At 44.8% G+C, this 13,329-nt stretch overlaps 1 protein-coding gene across 1 annotated transcript in view; it reads right to left on the bottom strand.

Moving 5' to 3' along the window:
• ZBTB16 (zinc finger and BTB domain containing 16) overlaps positions 1-13,329 on the bottom strand; it is a 179,286-nt gene that overhangs the window by 124,630 nt on the left and 41,327 nt on the right. The window lies entirely within an intron of this gene.

Consider the following 13,329-nt stretch of genomic DNA (forward strand, 5'->3'; position numbering starts at 1 on the left):
ATTTAATTATACTGCAAAATTGCTGTGAGGACTAACTAAACTCTAGTTTTTAAAGCACCTAAGACAGGGACTGCCATCTTACAGGTGCTCATAAGAGGAGAGCTCCTGCTCTTGTTGTTAAAACCCACACTCTCCATCACTGCTGAGACCCAAACAGAAGTTTTCTATCGATCCAAGTGAGACCAGGAGTGCTCCACCATGCTTTCCAACTCTAAACTTCTGTGATCCCACCACCCCATACATAAAACCACAGCACAAAAACAAAGTTATCTCCATCTAGCTGACAGTGCTGTGCATCGTTGAGAATAGCAGTGGATGCTGCACTGTAGTACCCCAAGTGTGAAACCCAACAGGCAAGACCGGGTTATCAAAGGGGAAGGCAGTGGTAGAGTGAACCTGCACACACAGGCACACACACACACACACTCATACTCATATACAATACCCTCTAAATTCTTAGTAACCCCAACTCACTGTTGGAGCCATCTATGCATCCTCTACTCCTTGCTGCTGCAATCCAGAGTTTGTTACTTTGAGACATGGAAAACCATGAAAGCCAGAGTGCTGTGTCTCATCACAGAGACATGCCTCCCTCCTTTTATTAGAACATGATTCTCTTCTTAACCCCTCACTCAAGGCTAATTCTACCTGATCTCCTAGGGGTGAGAGGGAAGAAATGGAATGTGAAGCAGAAGGCCCAGGTTCTGGTCACTTTGTCTCCCTCGGCCTAAGGCTCCTCAAGTAAGATGACTAACAATCTCCAGGTACTAAGATCCCATGGTACACATTTGAGAATCGGTCAAGACAAGAAAGAAAAAAGAAAAGAAAAGAAAGAAAAGAAGAAAGGAAGAAAGAAAAGGAAGAAAGAAAGGAAGAAAGAAAAGAAAGAAAGTCCTTCTCAAGATCACTCAGTAAATAAATAAATAAATAAATAAATAAATCCTTCCCAACACCCTAGCCCATTTTCTCTACATCCTGTAGATTTTATAAAGTAATAAAACATGCAATACATTCAACACACTAATTTCAGACACACACACACACACCTGGGGTCCTATGATAAAGTCAGTTGTGTCTATACAACCAAGGATTAAAATTTCATAGAGTCATGATTTCATCAGTCACTAACTACAAAGGATTAATTAGGAGTGAGGGAAGAGCTCATGGCTCGGGAATCCAGACCTAAGGAAAACATCTATATCTGTTCTCCAGATGCCAGCACATATAGGAATAAAGGTCTTTGATGAAAATACTTCACATTATTCAGAGGACTTCAAAAATACTGGGTTTTTTTTGTCACGGAATTAAGATATCTCTGATTCTTGTTTATTCTAAAAGATCATCAACTTTCAATGAATACAACTGAATTAGTATACTGACAACTTCTGCTTGTCAAAATATCTCTCCTTCAAGACCCACTGCAAATACACAGACTATCTCTACACTGTTTTTCCAAGATCCTCTCAAACCCATGTCCAAAACAGAAACTTAAGTATCTTTCCACACAGAACTTCTTCTATATTCCCACCATCCACTAGCCATCCAAGCCGAAACCTCAGGAGTCTCTCTCCACTCCTTCTGCAACCTCCCCCCACGCACTAACAAAACCTGTCCATGTACCCCAACAGTCTACCCTGGCCTCTCCACCTGCTTTGCTATTGCCCTAAGTCAGCCTGCATTCCCTCATACTCGACTGGCTCCTAAGTGGTGCCCCTACTAACTCCAGGCTGACTCCTACGTATCCACTCTCAATGCCACAGTCAGAGTGCTCCTTCTAAGACATACTTCCTATTATTTCATTCCCCTGATTAAAATCTTTCTTACATGGCCTGTTAGGAAAATGCCTGAAAAAAAAAAGAATAAAAAAGAATAAAATCTTTCTTACAGAACAAAGTCCACTTCCCTCTGTTACCCAAGCAAGACCTGCATCATAGGCTCAGCCTCACCACCAGCCACCACCTCTACCCACCTCCTTATACACCTCAAGCTCCACTGAAACCAAATGGCCCTCAGCTCTCTGCTCCCTCCTTCCCCAGGCCTTTGCACATGCTCTTTCTTCCACCGGGAATGCCCTTCCCTCTTATCTAACCAGTGATGTTCATCTCATCTTTTAAAACCTTGCTGAAATGTCACTTTCTCAGAAAAGTCTTGTCTGCAGCCTCTCCCAAAGCACAGTCAATTGCTGCTTCACCTCCACTTCCTCTACACTTTGTTCTTCATTTCACCACCCCTAGTCTGATACTACATTGCATGGTTGTGTGTGTGTGTCTGCCTCCCCTGCTAGCTTATTAGATTCCTGGGGATAAGGACCAAGTCTGGGTTTCTGTATCTCCACTGTCTGGTATACAGTAGGACTCAATCAATACTTGCTGAATAAATAAGTCAGATGTGATCGTGCCCCTTTTGGAGCTTCCATTTTCCAGTTGTCTTAAGGAACATGTGTTAGCCTACTTTTCATTACAGGCATTTGTGTACTAGTTCTAACTTCGAATTAAGATCTAGGAAAAGGATTGTGCCTCACCATTACTTCTCCAACAGAGCCAAACACATTTAGTAGTATTCAGTAAATATTTGATGAGTTGAATAAAGTGAGTTCAAAGCTGCTCCCCAGTGGAGACCTAGCTATAAGGGAAAAAAAAAGCCACAATGCTCAATCACCTACTTTGGAGGCCCTGAGAGGTTTCCAAATGCCCGAATATCCATCTCCTGAGCCGAGGGTTACAGAAGGTCAGATTCCAACCTGAGCATGAGGAGAAGTTCAACAAAGCTGAAAAGGGAGACTGCGCCATTTCAGGTCAGTGGCTCTCCAAGCATTAATGTCCCTATCACCCCTCCCTTCCCCGAGACTGTCCATTAAACACACTTAAACACATGCACCCACACTCTCCTTTTTTTCCTCCAGAGCTTTCTGCCCCCAATTTCAGCAAACCTTGAAGCTGGGAGTCAGAAGCAAAAATTTTCTTGCAAATAGAAGAAGACAACATAAACCCATCTCCAGTACCTATTGCCAGTGGTTTTGATTCCCTGCTTCAGGGACACGGTGGGGAGGGGTTGTGGCCGGCCGCCCACCGCTCTGAATGAACGTGCGAAGCCCGGGGCGCCGTCCCCCAGAGTCAACACGTGAACGCATGATGCACTCGAGGAGCCGGCGTGGAGATCCCTTCTGCAGAGCAGGGGCAGCCTCCTGCCTCTCCGTCCTTCTCCCCTCCCTTCCTCTGGGAAAGATAAATTAGCGGGCTGTCAGCGGAGGACAGCCAAAGCAGTTGTGTTTCTGTAAAGGGGCAGTGGAAGTGTCTTTGATTAATGAAACCTTAATACGCGCCTGTTAGACAACCTCTCTTCAGCAGCCCTGAAGGAAGACAGAGCCCTTCACACAGGCTCTAAAGAGAAGGGGGGAAAACCTGGTGTCCACCCTCCACCCCACCGGGAGACGTCCTTGGCAAGCACAGGCCCGGGAAGAGGGGCCGTGTCAGGGACGCCTGCTCCAGGGGCAGGAATGTGCTGGGACCCATTTCTCTCCCCTGGAAGAATGTGGGGCTCTCGCCTGTGCACTAAAACCAACACCTGCCGATGTGCTAAGAGTCCTCTTGAAGTCCCAACAATAGACATCAAAGCTGATGTTTGGAAGTTGAGATAACAAGGAAAGGGAGTTAAAAAAAAAAAAAAAAAATAGGAGGGAGGAGGGAAACAACACCAACAAAAAGTCCGTCTCACCTTTGACCTCTGGAAAGGCAACAGACCAAACACTTTAAACTATGCTGGAAGACGCACCCCCTCCCTGCTCTGGTCACATCCACACAAAGGCAGTGGTTCTTTTCTCTAGAAGGTCTTTCCCAAATATGGTAATAAAAGGCTTCAGCTCCTCAGGTAAGGGTAGAAAAATTAAAAGAGGTATATACAGGTTTGCAGCAAAATTCCACCCTGACACAGCCCTCTCCTACCTCCCTCTCAATAAAAGAAGAAAGGGAAGAAAGAAAGGAAAATCAGTGACCCAGAGATCTTTATTTCTGTGCTCCATCAGTGTAGAATGATCTACAGGACTGCTATGAAAATCAGCACAGGACTGGAACATTCCAGGAACACATTAACTTCCACTCTGATCTCTGTCTCGTGTATTGAAAAGTATGTTCTGTTCCTGGACAAAACTTTGATAAGAACTTTTTCATAAACACTATGGCTTAAATCATCTCCTGCTCCCTCGATAGAGCTCAGGGTGGGACTCAGTAGCAAAGACAAAGATCAACCATGTGGGAGAAGAGAAAGACATTTTTTAAATATTTCAGATGTTCAAAAGGACTAAAAAATGATGTAACAAACCATGTACGCTGAAGCCCCCTGTGTGGCCCTTCCCAATCAGTTTCCCCTTCCATCCTCCTCATCCCAAAGTAACTTTTCTTGCAAATTTCCTACCTCTAGGCTTTATCCATTATTCTGTCAACAAACATTCATTGGTCCCCCACTTTGTGGCACACATTCTGCCAAAAGTCAGGGACACATACTCTAGAAATTATCTCCAATTACAATATCAAGTTATTCTAGATCCCAGTATTTCTACGTAGTTCCTGAAAATATATCATGGAGATAAAAATCGTACTATTTCTACTGAATCACTTGGCGGTTATAAGAAACCCCATGGGGATGAGTTTTTGGGGTAGCAATTTTATCTTTATCACCCACTACTGCCACTAATAAACCAGCTTTCTAACAGAAAATGAGTGGGAGGTTAGTAGTCTTGTGTACTTAAACTTGGCTAATCTAGCTAATATTGATTGCACAACTTTTTATTGAATGACTAACTGAATGAATGAATAAATGAATACAGAAATTAAAGAATGAATGCCAGGTTTCAGTTCAAGACTAACTGGATGAGTAGACAGCTAACTTAAGACTGCCCCAATAACCTCCATAGAATTGATTCTGAAAAAGACAGCCCCAACCAGCTTAATTTAGGAAGAGGAAAAGACAGAATGAGTAATCAAAATAGAATGAGGAATAACATAGAAGGGTCGTTTACAGAATGTCTGTATTTTTTTTTTTCTGAGACAAGGTCTCATTCTGTGGCCCAGACTGGAGTACAGTGGTGTCATCATAGCTCACAGCAACCTCAAACTCCTGGGCTCAAGCGATCCTCCTGCCTCAGCCTCCCGAGTAGTTGGGACTACAGGTGTGTGTCACCATGCCCAGCTAATTCTGTATTTTTTTTAACCCTTCCTCCTGAACAAATTTTCTAAATCCCAAACTATAGAACAGCTTCACAAGGGCAAAGATCATGACTTATTCCTCTCTGTCCTACAACACCTCACTCAAAGCAAAACACTTGTCAGGTACTCAATACGTATCTGCTGAATAAGCTGCCACAAACTCACGTTTGAGAAACCCTCATGATTAGAGGGTTTTTAGACTGGGAATATCCTAAAATCAATGCTAGCAGCTCTGGAATTCTGCCCTGGTTCTCTCCCCTTCGTTCTTCCCCAAATCCCAACCAGTTTCTAAGTCAATACTTCAAACTAATTTATGCCAAATTCTTGCAGTGTTGAAATTCAAAGCCCCAAACATCTCTTCTGAGGCATGGACCAGTCTCAGAAGAGTGTACAGGAAAAAAAAATGGATGAGAGTTGATGTGTTTGGTAAATTACTTACTTACTTATAAATGGTTACTATACACTGACTGCTAAAGACAGTGTAGAAATCAAAGACAGATGAGATAGAAGACAGGGCCTTTGCTGTGAAGTGAGTTTCTAAGGAGGAAGATTAGACATGCAGAAGTGAATCTGCCATAAGCCAGAACGAAGCGGATACCCTGAGAGGGAAAAATGAAGTGTGTGAAAGAGAGATGGTCTTATGGAGCCTGCATTTCATCTAGGTCCTAAGGACTGGGGTAGAACTAGGATAAAACACAGGGTAGGGGGCTGCCTTCTGGACAGGCAACTCTTAGGAGGGGTCTCTTCGAATACGGAAATTCTTACGCTGCAAATGCATGCTAAAAGCACTAGGACAGTATTCCCCTTAAAGAGAAAAGGTCCCCAGAAGACAGTGGCCTTTATAGGGAAAAAACCCAACTCTTTAACATCATTCATCCTCACCATTCTCTCCTCTCTCTCCCCTCTCCCTCTCTCCCCCTTCTATCCATCTTCTTCTATCTCCATCTCTCTCTCTATCTGAATACTCTTCCTGAATTCAAATTCTAAAACGTGACCATTAGATTAGAGGCTTTATACCATCCACACTACAGATATCATTGTGACATTTTCTAGTTAAATAAATAATAAAAATGTTCTATGATAAAAGAAACCATCATCAAAACTGTAGGACAAATGGTAGACTGGAAAAAATTCTTGCTGTGCCTGTGACAGAAGAAGGATTAATATTTCTGATTCATATAGAAAGAGAACCAACCACTGTATAAGGAAAAGGCAAGAACCCAATAGAAAATCATGCAAAACGTTTTACATTTTGGATGTAGTCACATTTACCCATATTTTCCTCTGTATCCTTTGGGACCTTTTGTATGTGACCTTTTAAACATCTATTTCATTATTTAAACTATATACCGCCCCCCCCCAAAAATCTGATAAATGGACACAAGAGAGAAATTATTTCTTTATTGAAATGGGTCTGGAAGCCTCAAAAAAGAACAGAGTATAAAGAAAAGGGGAAGAATGTGTTTCAACAGTAGCCAAGCAAAACACTCGAGATAAATAAATTCAGGATTCTGTGGACCCAGAAAAACTAGACTCCAGATTAACCTAATTAGGAAAACCACCCACAACAAACCAACAGCACCAGGAGAGGGAGAGGGAAGGAGAGTGAGTGGACGACTGAAGCATCGTCAGAACAGAGGTGTCAGCCCCGCGTGTGCAGCTCCCAAAGGAACTCGCAGCCCTTCGTAGGACACGGTGGTCTCTGCGTCTCATTCATAATGTTTGTCTTGGCTGAGGTTCTAAACCACAAAAACATCTGTACAGAAGGAAGCAACTGATTTCAGTGAAATCATTCTGGAAACTTTTAACGTACTTAGAGTCATTTCATGAGAGGACAATGCAGTTAATGTTCCTCACTGGAAGGACAACTTTGTGGTTAGGAGCCGGGTGGTTTTTCTCTCTCCCTCTTGGTTTGGAGGAGGTGGGGGGAGAGAGAGAGAGAGATAGAAGGGGGATTTCAGAAATGCAGGGGAGAAAGAGATAAACAATTTAAGGAGCACAGCCAATTATACAGGTTGGCTTTAATTTTGAAACTAGTGCTTAAATACCAAGGGTATTGCCTTTAGCTCTCTGGAAACTACAGTGTAATTAGGTTCACTCAACTTAACTTAAAACATGCCCAGTCATTAAAATTTTTCTTGATCCAGCCAAGTTATCTCTCTCTCTCTCTCTCTCTCTCACACACACACATCCCAGATCTCTAAGCCAAAAGTACATCGTGTCCCCAAGAAACAGCAAAAATATGCCACTGCTTTTCAGAAACCATGTTCATGTTTCGTGACCTTCCTTAAAGATAATGTTCTCACGATTAATTAATTTATGAATAGTTTTCCCCCCAACATGCACAACAGGTTCCATGCAAATTCTTGAGCTTTTAAATTATACTGTTAATGAAAGCAAATAAAGGCAGTTAAAAGGCAATTTGCTCAATTGGTGTTAATATTTAAGCACAGCATGTGTAAAAACAAGATCACAGAATTCAGTTTTTACCAAGAAAACTTTAACCCAACTTCATTTCCAAAAGATCAAACATGTTACCCAGAATCTTCTTTCCCTCTACCCTTTAGCATCAGGTAATGAGGCTTTTTATTAAGTAAATATTTCACATTAACCTCATCAGTTTCTATCACTTAGAAATTCCAGTCTATAAAATCAAATCAGCTTAATCATGTTTAGATTAGATCCTGCATCCTGAAGGCAAAACTAAACTGTTTACATCCTCCCTCTCCTTGGCACATTCAGGCACCAAGACTCAGGAACATCGGAATAGAAAGGTTCTCTTGCCACCTTCCTACTCCTGTGGTCCCCCCTGGTTGCCTGACGCTCCTTCTTTGAATCCACATCAGCGAAACCAACATACCAGTCCTGGCATCCCTGTAAAGTCTTTTAAAGCAGCCTCACAGAAAAGCCCTGAAAGTCTGTTAGCTGGGCAAAAGCTGCTGCTGTGGCTTTCCCTGGAGTGTTCCTAGAGTTCCCCGTGAAAGAAAAAACTGTCCAGGTCAGATTAGTAACACGTAACTTCCCCCTGGTGACCCCAGATTACTGCTTTGTGGGTCTGTGCACGGGTGGCCACACAAGATCGCTTTATGCCCAACCTTCCACCTTGGATCTGGGAGAAACGCTCAGAGTCTCCAAGAAAGCCTGTGACCCTCAAAGGGACAGGAAAAGGGGGTGGGGACACAGTGGAAAGGATCAGCTTCTCCATGACACTGAGGGTCCCCCACCAAGAGCCCCATATACAACCCAGCACGCACATAATTCCCCCATGTTCTTCACGCCCCTTCTCTGAGAGTCCCTCAAAACATGGAGTTTCAAAGTATTACAACATTAAATAGGATGCCGAAGGCCTTCAAAGTAGTTGAATTGGTGGGCTCCTTCCAGAAGTACTCATGTGCCCCCTCGCTCCTTCCTCCAGCCCTAGCTCTTCTACCACACCTCAGTTTCCCTCGCCACTCTACACAGCTGGTCAGCCAAACCGCGACTTCCAAACTTTCCCTGAACATATCTCACTGCCTGAGAGAACCCAGTCCCCTAAGAGAGCCAGCCCAGGCTGCACCATGAAGCCAGTTCTCTGTTGCGACCTGCCTGGGACGCCGCTGGGACGACGGCCCCTGGACATCTCTGTCTCTGGATTCAATCCCTAAATCTCTCCCCTCCCCCAACCCTTCCCTTCCTTTCTCCCCCCACCCCCAAGTCACTCATCCTCCGAACCATTTCTATTCGATTACGGGCACTGGCCTCAGCAAGGATGTTTGCATTAGGCTCACTTCCAGGCCATAACCCGTCCTGAGGGAACACATTCTTGGTCAGGGCAATGGAAAAAACTATGCGAAACATCTGGTCCTCTCTGTGCTCCCCAACTCCGGCCCCGAGGAGCTCCGTCAGTCTCCAGCTCTCGCCCAGGGTGAGTGGCACCAGGGCCCGGAGGGCAGAGCCTGGCTGCAAGGATCTGAGATGCCAAGGAAAGGCACAGATGTTTTCAGCCTGGCCAAAGACCTGGCGAAGCCAAAGATGTCACCCCTCAAATGCAGGATGATCCAATCTCACTCACCACAGACCAGCTATCACTGCTGAGGAACCAGCATTTTCCAGAAGAGCAGTGAAGCCAACTAGTGCTGGGACAAAGTTCCTTATTAGATGGAGAGCTACGAAACGCCACCGTGAACTCTGCTAGAAGAAGAAACAGACACCTCAAGGACGGGACATGCCCATCCTCTTCTTCCTCCACCTGACTACCCCCAAAGCCTCCCCTCCCAGTGTGCCATGTCTCAGCTCAATTAAGCCTGTCATGGGTTAGGGCCACAAATCTGCACCATCCCCACCCCAAAAATGGGACTGACCCACTAATGAGGCAAACACAGGAGGTAGACATAACCGCAGTTCGGTGAAGCCAGTTCCAGCTGGGCAACCTTATCTGCCCATCAACACTGAGGCCAGCCTAGCCCAACATCCACAGAGAAAATCCAAGAAGGTATTAAGAGCACAGGCTAAGCAATTAAACAAACTTGAGTTTGATTTCCAGCTACTCAGCTTAAAAGCACGGGCTAAATATCTAACCTCTCTGAACTTCTCATCTGCATAGATGAGGTTTCTCATCTATAATACCAGGATGCCAAAGGCCTGTTGTGGGGACTGAAGGAGGTCACGTGTACCATCACTGAGCTCAGAGGCTGGCACGCTGGAGGTGTGCTGGACCCACAGTAGCCACCTCCCCCACGTCTGCGGAAGGAAGCACCATCCCCACCATCGAGCCTCATCAAGCCCTACTGGCAATTTCCTGATAGCTTAGGTGTCTCTTAGAGAACTGAGTGGGGAACGGGAAGGTGGAGAGGAAAGGAAGGAGACGAGCTTCAAAGGCTCACGTTAGAGAGACCTCCTGTCAGAACAAGAAGGCAGAGAGCTGTCACCGAGGAGACTGAGGAATAAGCACATGGCCATCAATTCCACTAAAAAATCGGATACTGTGACGGCCGCTGCAATCATAGAAGTTGGCTCACACATTCACACTGGGCTTTTTCAAAAAGGAAAAAGACATGAAAAAGGATTCTTTAGACGCTGGAAAGGATAGGTGTTCCAGCTCCTGCACCAAAAGACTTGGGAGCAGCTTTCTAATGGCTGGAAATGTTTTGCACACTCAGCTGCTCTCTGTGCCCTCTTTTGTCAGGGCCTGGGGTCTCAGAGCTAATGCTGGCTCCAAAAGACCATCTGGGGCTGCCGTCTTGCACACAGAAGTTTAAACAGCTCGATGAATGAACCCAGGAATTAATGAATGATAAAGCCGTATGGTCCCCGTCATTCTCTCCTCTCTCAGGCAGCATTCAAACCCTTCCAGCGACTTCTACAATGAATGCTTCCTAAGTACAAACTAATAATAACAATAATGATAATGATAAAGGTGGGAGGTGGAAAGGGAATCGCATTACAAGGAAAGCAGGAGTTGAGACCCAAATCTCCCACCCTATTCTCTATTCACTCCAGGTTAATTTGAAAATCTCTCTCCTGAAATAAAACACAAAACAAAAAAGTGTTGCACCGCACACCCTTTCCAAGCTCCACCGCTCTCAGCCCAACCCTGTTCCCTCTCGAAAAACATTTGTCTCCAGGGTCATTTTTACCAACACATTACACAATCAGGAGCATATAATTCTCCCAAGATGCACATGTATTATACACACCCACATCACACAGACGAGAAAAAGTCAGGGTTTCACACCCACCTTGGGAAAAAAAGACAATCTTTTAGTCACTTCTAGTAGCTATACAATTGTTCTTCCGGAGTGGAAATTTTAACACCGCAATCACTCTGGTAGGCTCAGAAATCACACTATTTGGAGAGGAGACATCACGGGAGAAGGGGACCCTTTGAAAATCGACCTGCAGAGAGGACCTCTTGGCAGAGCTGCTGGATTTGTTCACTTTACACGACCAGCGTTTCATCACCAGAGAGGCCAGAACACAAGAAAACAGGGTTAATCTGAGACTTGGGACAGTTAAATTAGTTCTCAACACGAAGTGTTTTACAGTGCCCATGACAAGGTCTATAAAGTTCTCTGGCCACCATCAAAAACAAAACCCGAGCAGGCTTCAAGGCAGGTGGGTGAGGCTCACGCCTCCCTCGAGCCGGGGAAGGGATCTCATTCAGGCTATGCCCCTTGTTGACAGTGTGGCCTTGGGCAAGTCACTGGTCCCCTTGGGATTCCATTCCCTCATCTCATCTAGAAAATCAAAGTGGTCACCAGGTCCTGGCCACCTTACCACTGGGATGGCCATAACAGGTATTAGAGTTGTCTTTCTCAGGGGTGTATATATGTGCATACATCTCCATCTGCATCCTGCCCCTCCCCAGGTCCAACTGGTAAAGATAAAACTTGTCAGGGCCGGGCGAGGTGGCTCACACCTGTAATCCTAGCAGTCTGGGAGGCCGAGGTGGGTGGATTGCTCGAGGTCAGGAGTTCGAGACCAGCCTGAACAAGAGTGAGACCCCGTCTCTACTAAAAATAGAAAGAAATTATCTGGCCAACTAAAATATATATATAAAAAATTAGCCAGGCATGGTAGTGCATGCCTGTAGTCCCAGCTACTCGGGAGGCTGAGGCAGTAGAATCGCTTAAGCCCAGGAGTTTGAGGTTACTGTGAACAAGGCTGATGCCACGGCACTCACTCTAGCCCGGACAACCAAGTGAGACTCTGTCTCAAAAAAAAAAAAAAACAAAGATAAAACTTGTCAAAACTAATGTAATGTGCTTTCAAAAAAAAAAAAAAAAAACAACTGTCCCAGCTACTCAGGAGGCTGAGGCAGGAGGATCACTTGAGCCCAGGAATCAGAGGCTACAGTGGGTTATGATCACACCACTGCACTCCAACCTGGGTGACAGAACAAGACCCTGTCTCAAAAACAAAAACAAAAACCTCATCTAGCAGGGACTGAGCTACGAGGGCTAGTATGAAGTGCAAAAGTCTGGGATCAGAGGAACCTCCATTACGAAAGAAGAAAAGACCAAAGACATGGGGAATTCACAACATTTTTGGAAGTGGTAAGGAAATAAGAAGGCATCAGAAAGAGCTAGGTCTCTTTTTCATTAGAAAAGAGAAGCTGGTGATATCACAGACCAACGTATAGTATATATAGGCTTCTTCTGCTGAAAGGAAACCAGAGCTAAGTGTTGAGGTCTTAACTTTCTTTTTAATTGTCCCATAGAATCCATCATGATGACATTTCCTAAAAGGCAGAAACAGGAGTAGGGGCCACAGTAACCCCCCAAAAGCATTAAATATATAGGCATAAAATGGGTGGGGGGGAAAGGCATGAGTAGCCCCCTCCTCCCAGAAGCCACAGAGCACTTGACACGGCTGTCCCACCACTGACAGTACTTGCTCAGCAGGAAGGGGGGCAAGGAGACACCACCCAGAGCCACAGTTTTCTCCTAACACCCCTCCCCTCGACTGGAGGGGTGGGGGACGAAGGAGGGGGAGAGAGAAGGGGATACACAAACATTATGCAATATCAGAATGCTACTTTTATTTTAAAAGCCATCATGTGTAAAGCATTAGTGTTTTTGAAATTGCATTCTAGAGTTAATTAAATGGACAATCTTTTATACATAAAAGTGAAAGAAAGCAATTAAAAGCTAAATGAAGAAAAACCACTTTCCCCTGGTGATCTAGGCTACCCCAATCCCTTTGTATTAGCATTGAGCCAAGACAAGGATCTCCCCAGAACCACTGTCCAAATGTCTCTTTTATGGCACCCTCGGTGACAGTTTGAGAAGTATTTGTCTTCCCTCTAAGTTTACCTATGAGACTGCTGGGATGAAGGGAGGAGGCGAGAACAGCAGGGGGAGGGAGGGACAGGGAGAAAAGTTCATTTAAGCAGTTTATAAACAAACAAGGGAACCCAGAGAGAGGCCAGATCTCTGTCTTAAATGAAACTAAAATAGATACCTCCCCCCCTTTTTTTTTGTGCCCTCCACCAAAAAACAGCCCCACCCAGCATGTCACCTGAGAGAATTAATTCAGAGTTTCGGGCTGTCCAGCCAGCCTCAGCTCACAGGCTTGTTGCAAGAAACAGAGAAGTACATACGGATTACAACAAGAGAAGCTAGGTTAGTTATCAGGAGAAACTTCCCAA

The sequence above is a fragment of the Lemur catta genome, chromosome 7 (genome assembly GCF_020740605.2).
Source record: "Lemur catta isolate mLemCat1 chromosome 7, mLemCat1.pri, whole genome shotgun sequence".
Lineage (NCBI taxonomy): Eukaryota > Metazoa > Chordata > Mammalia > Primates > Lemuridae > Lemur > Lemur catta.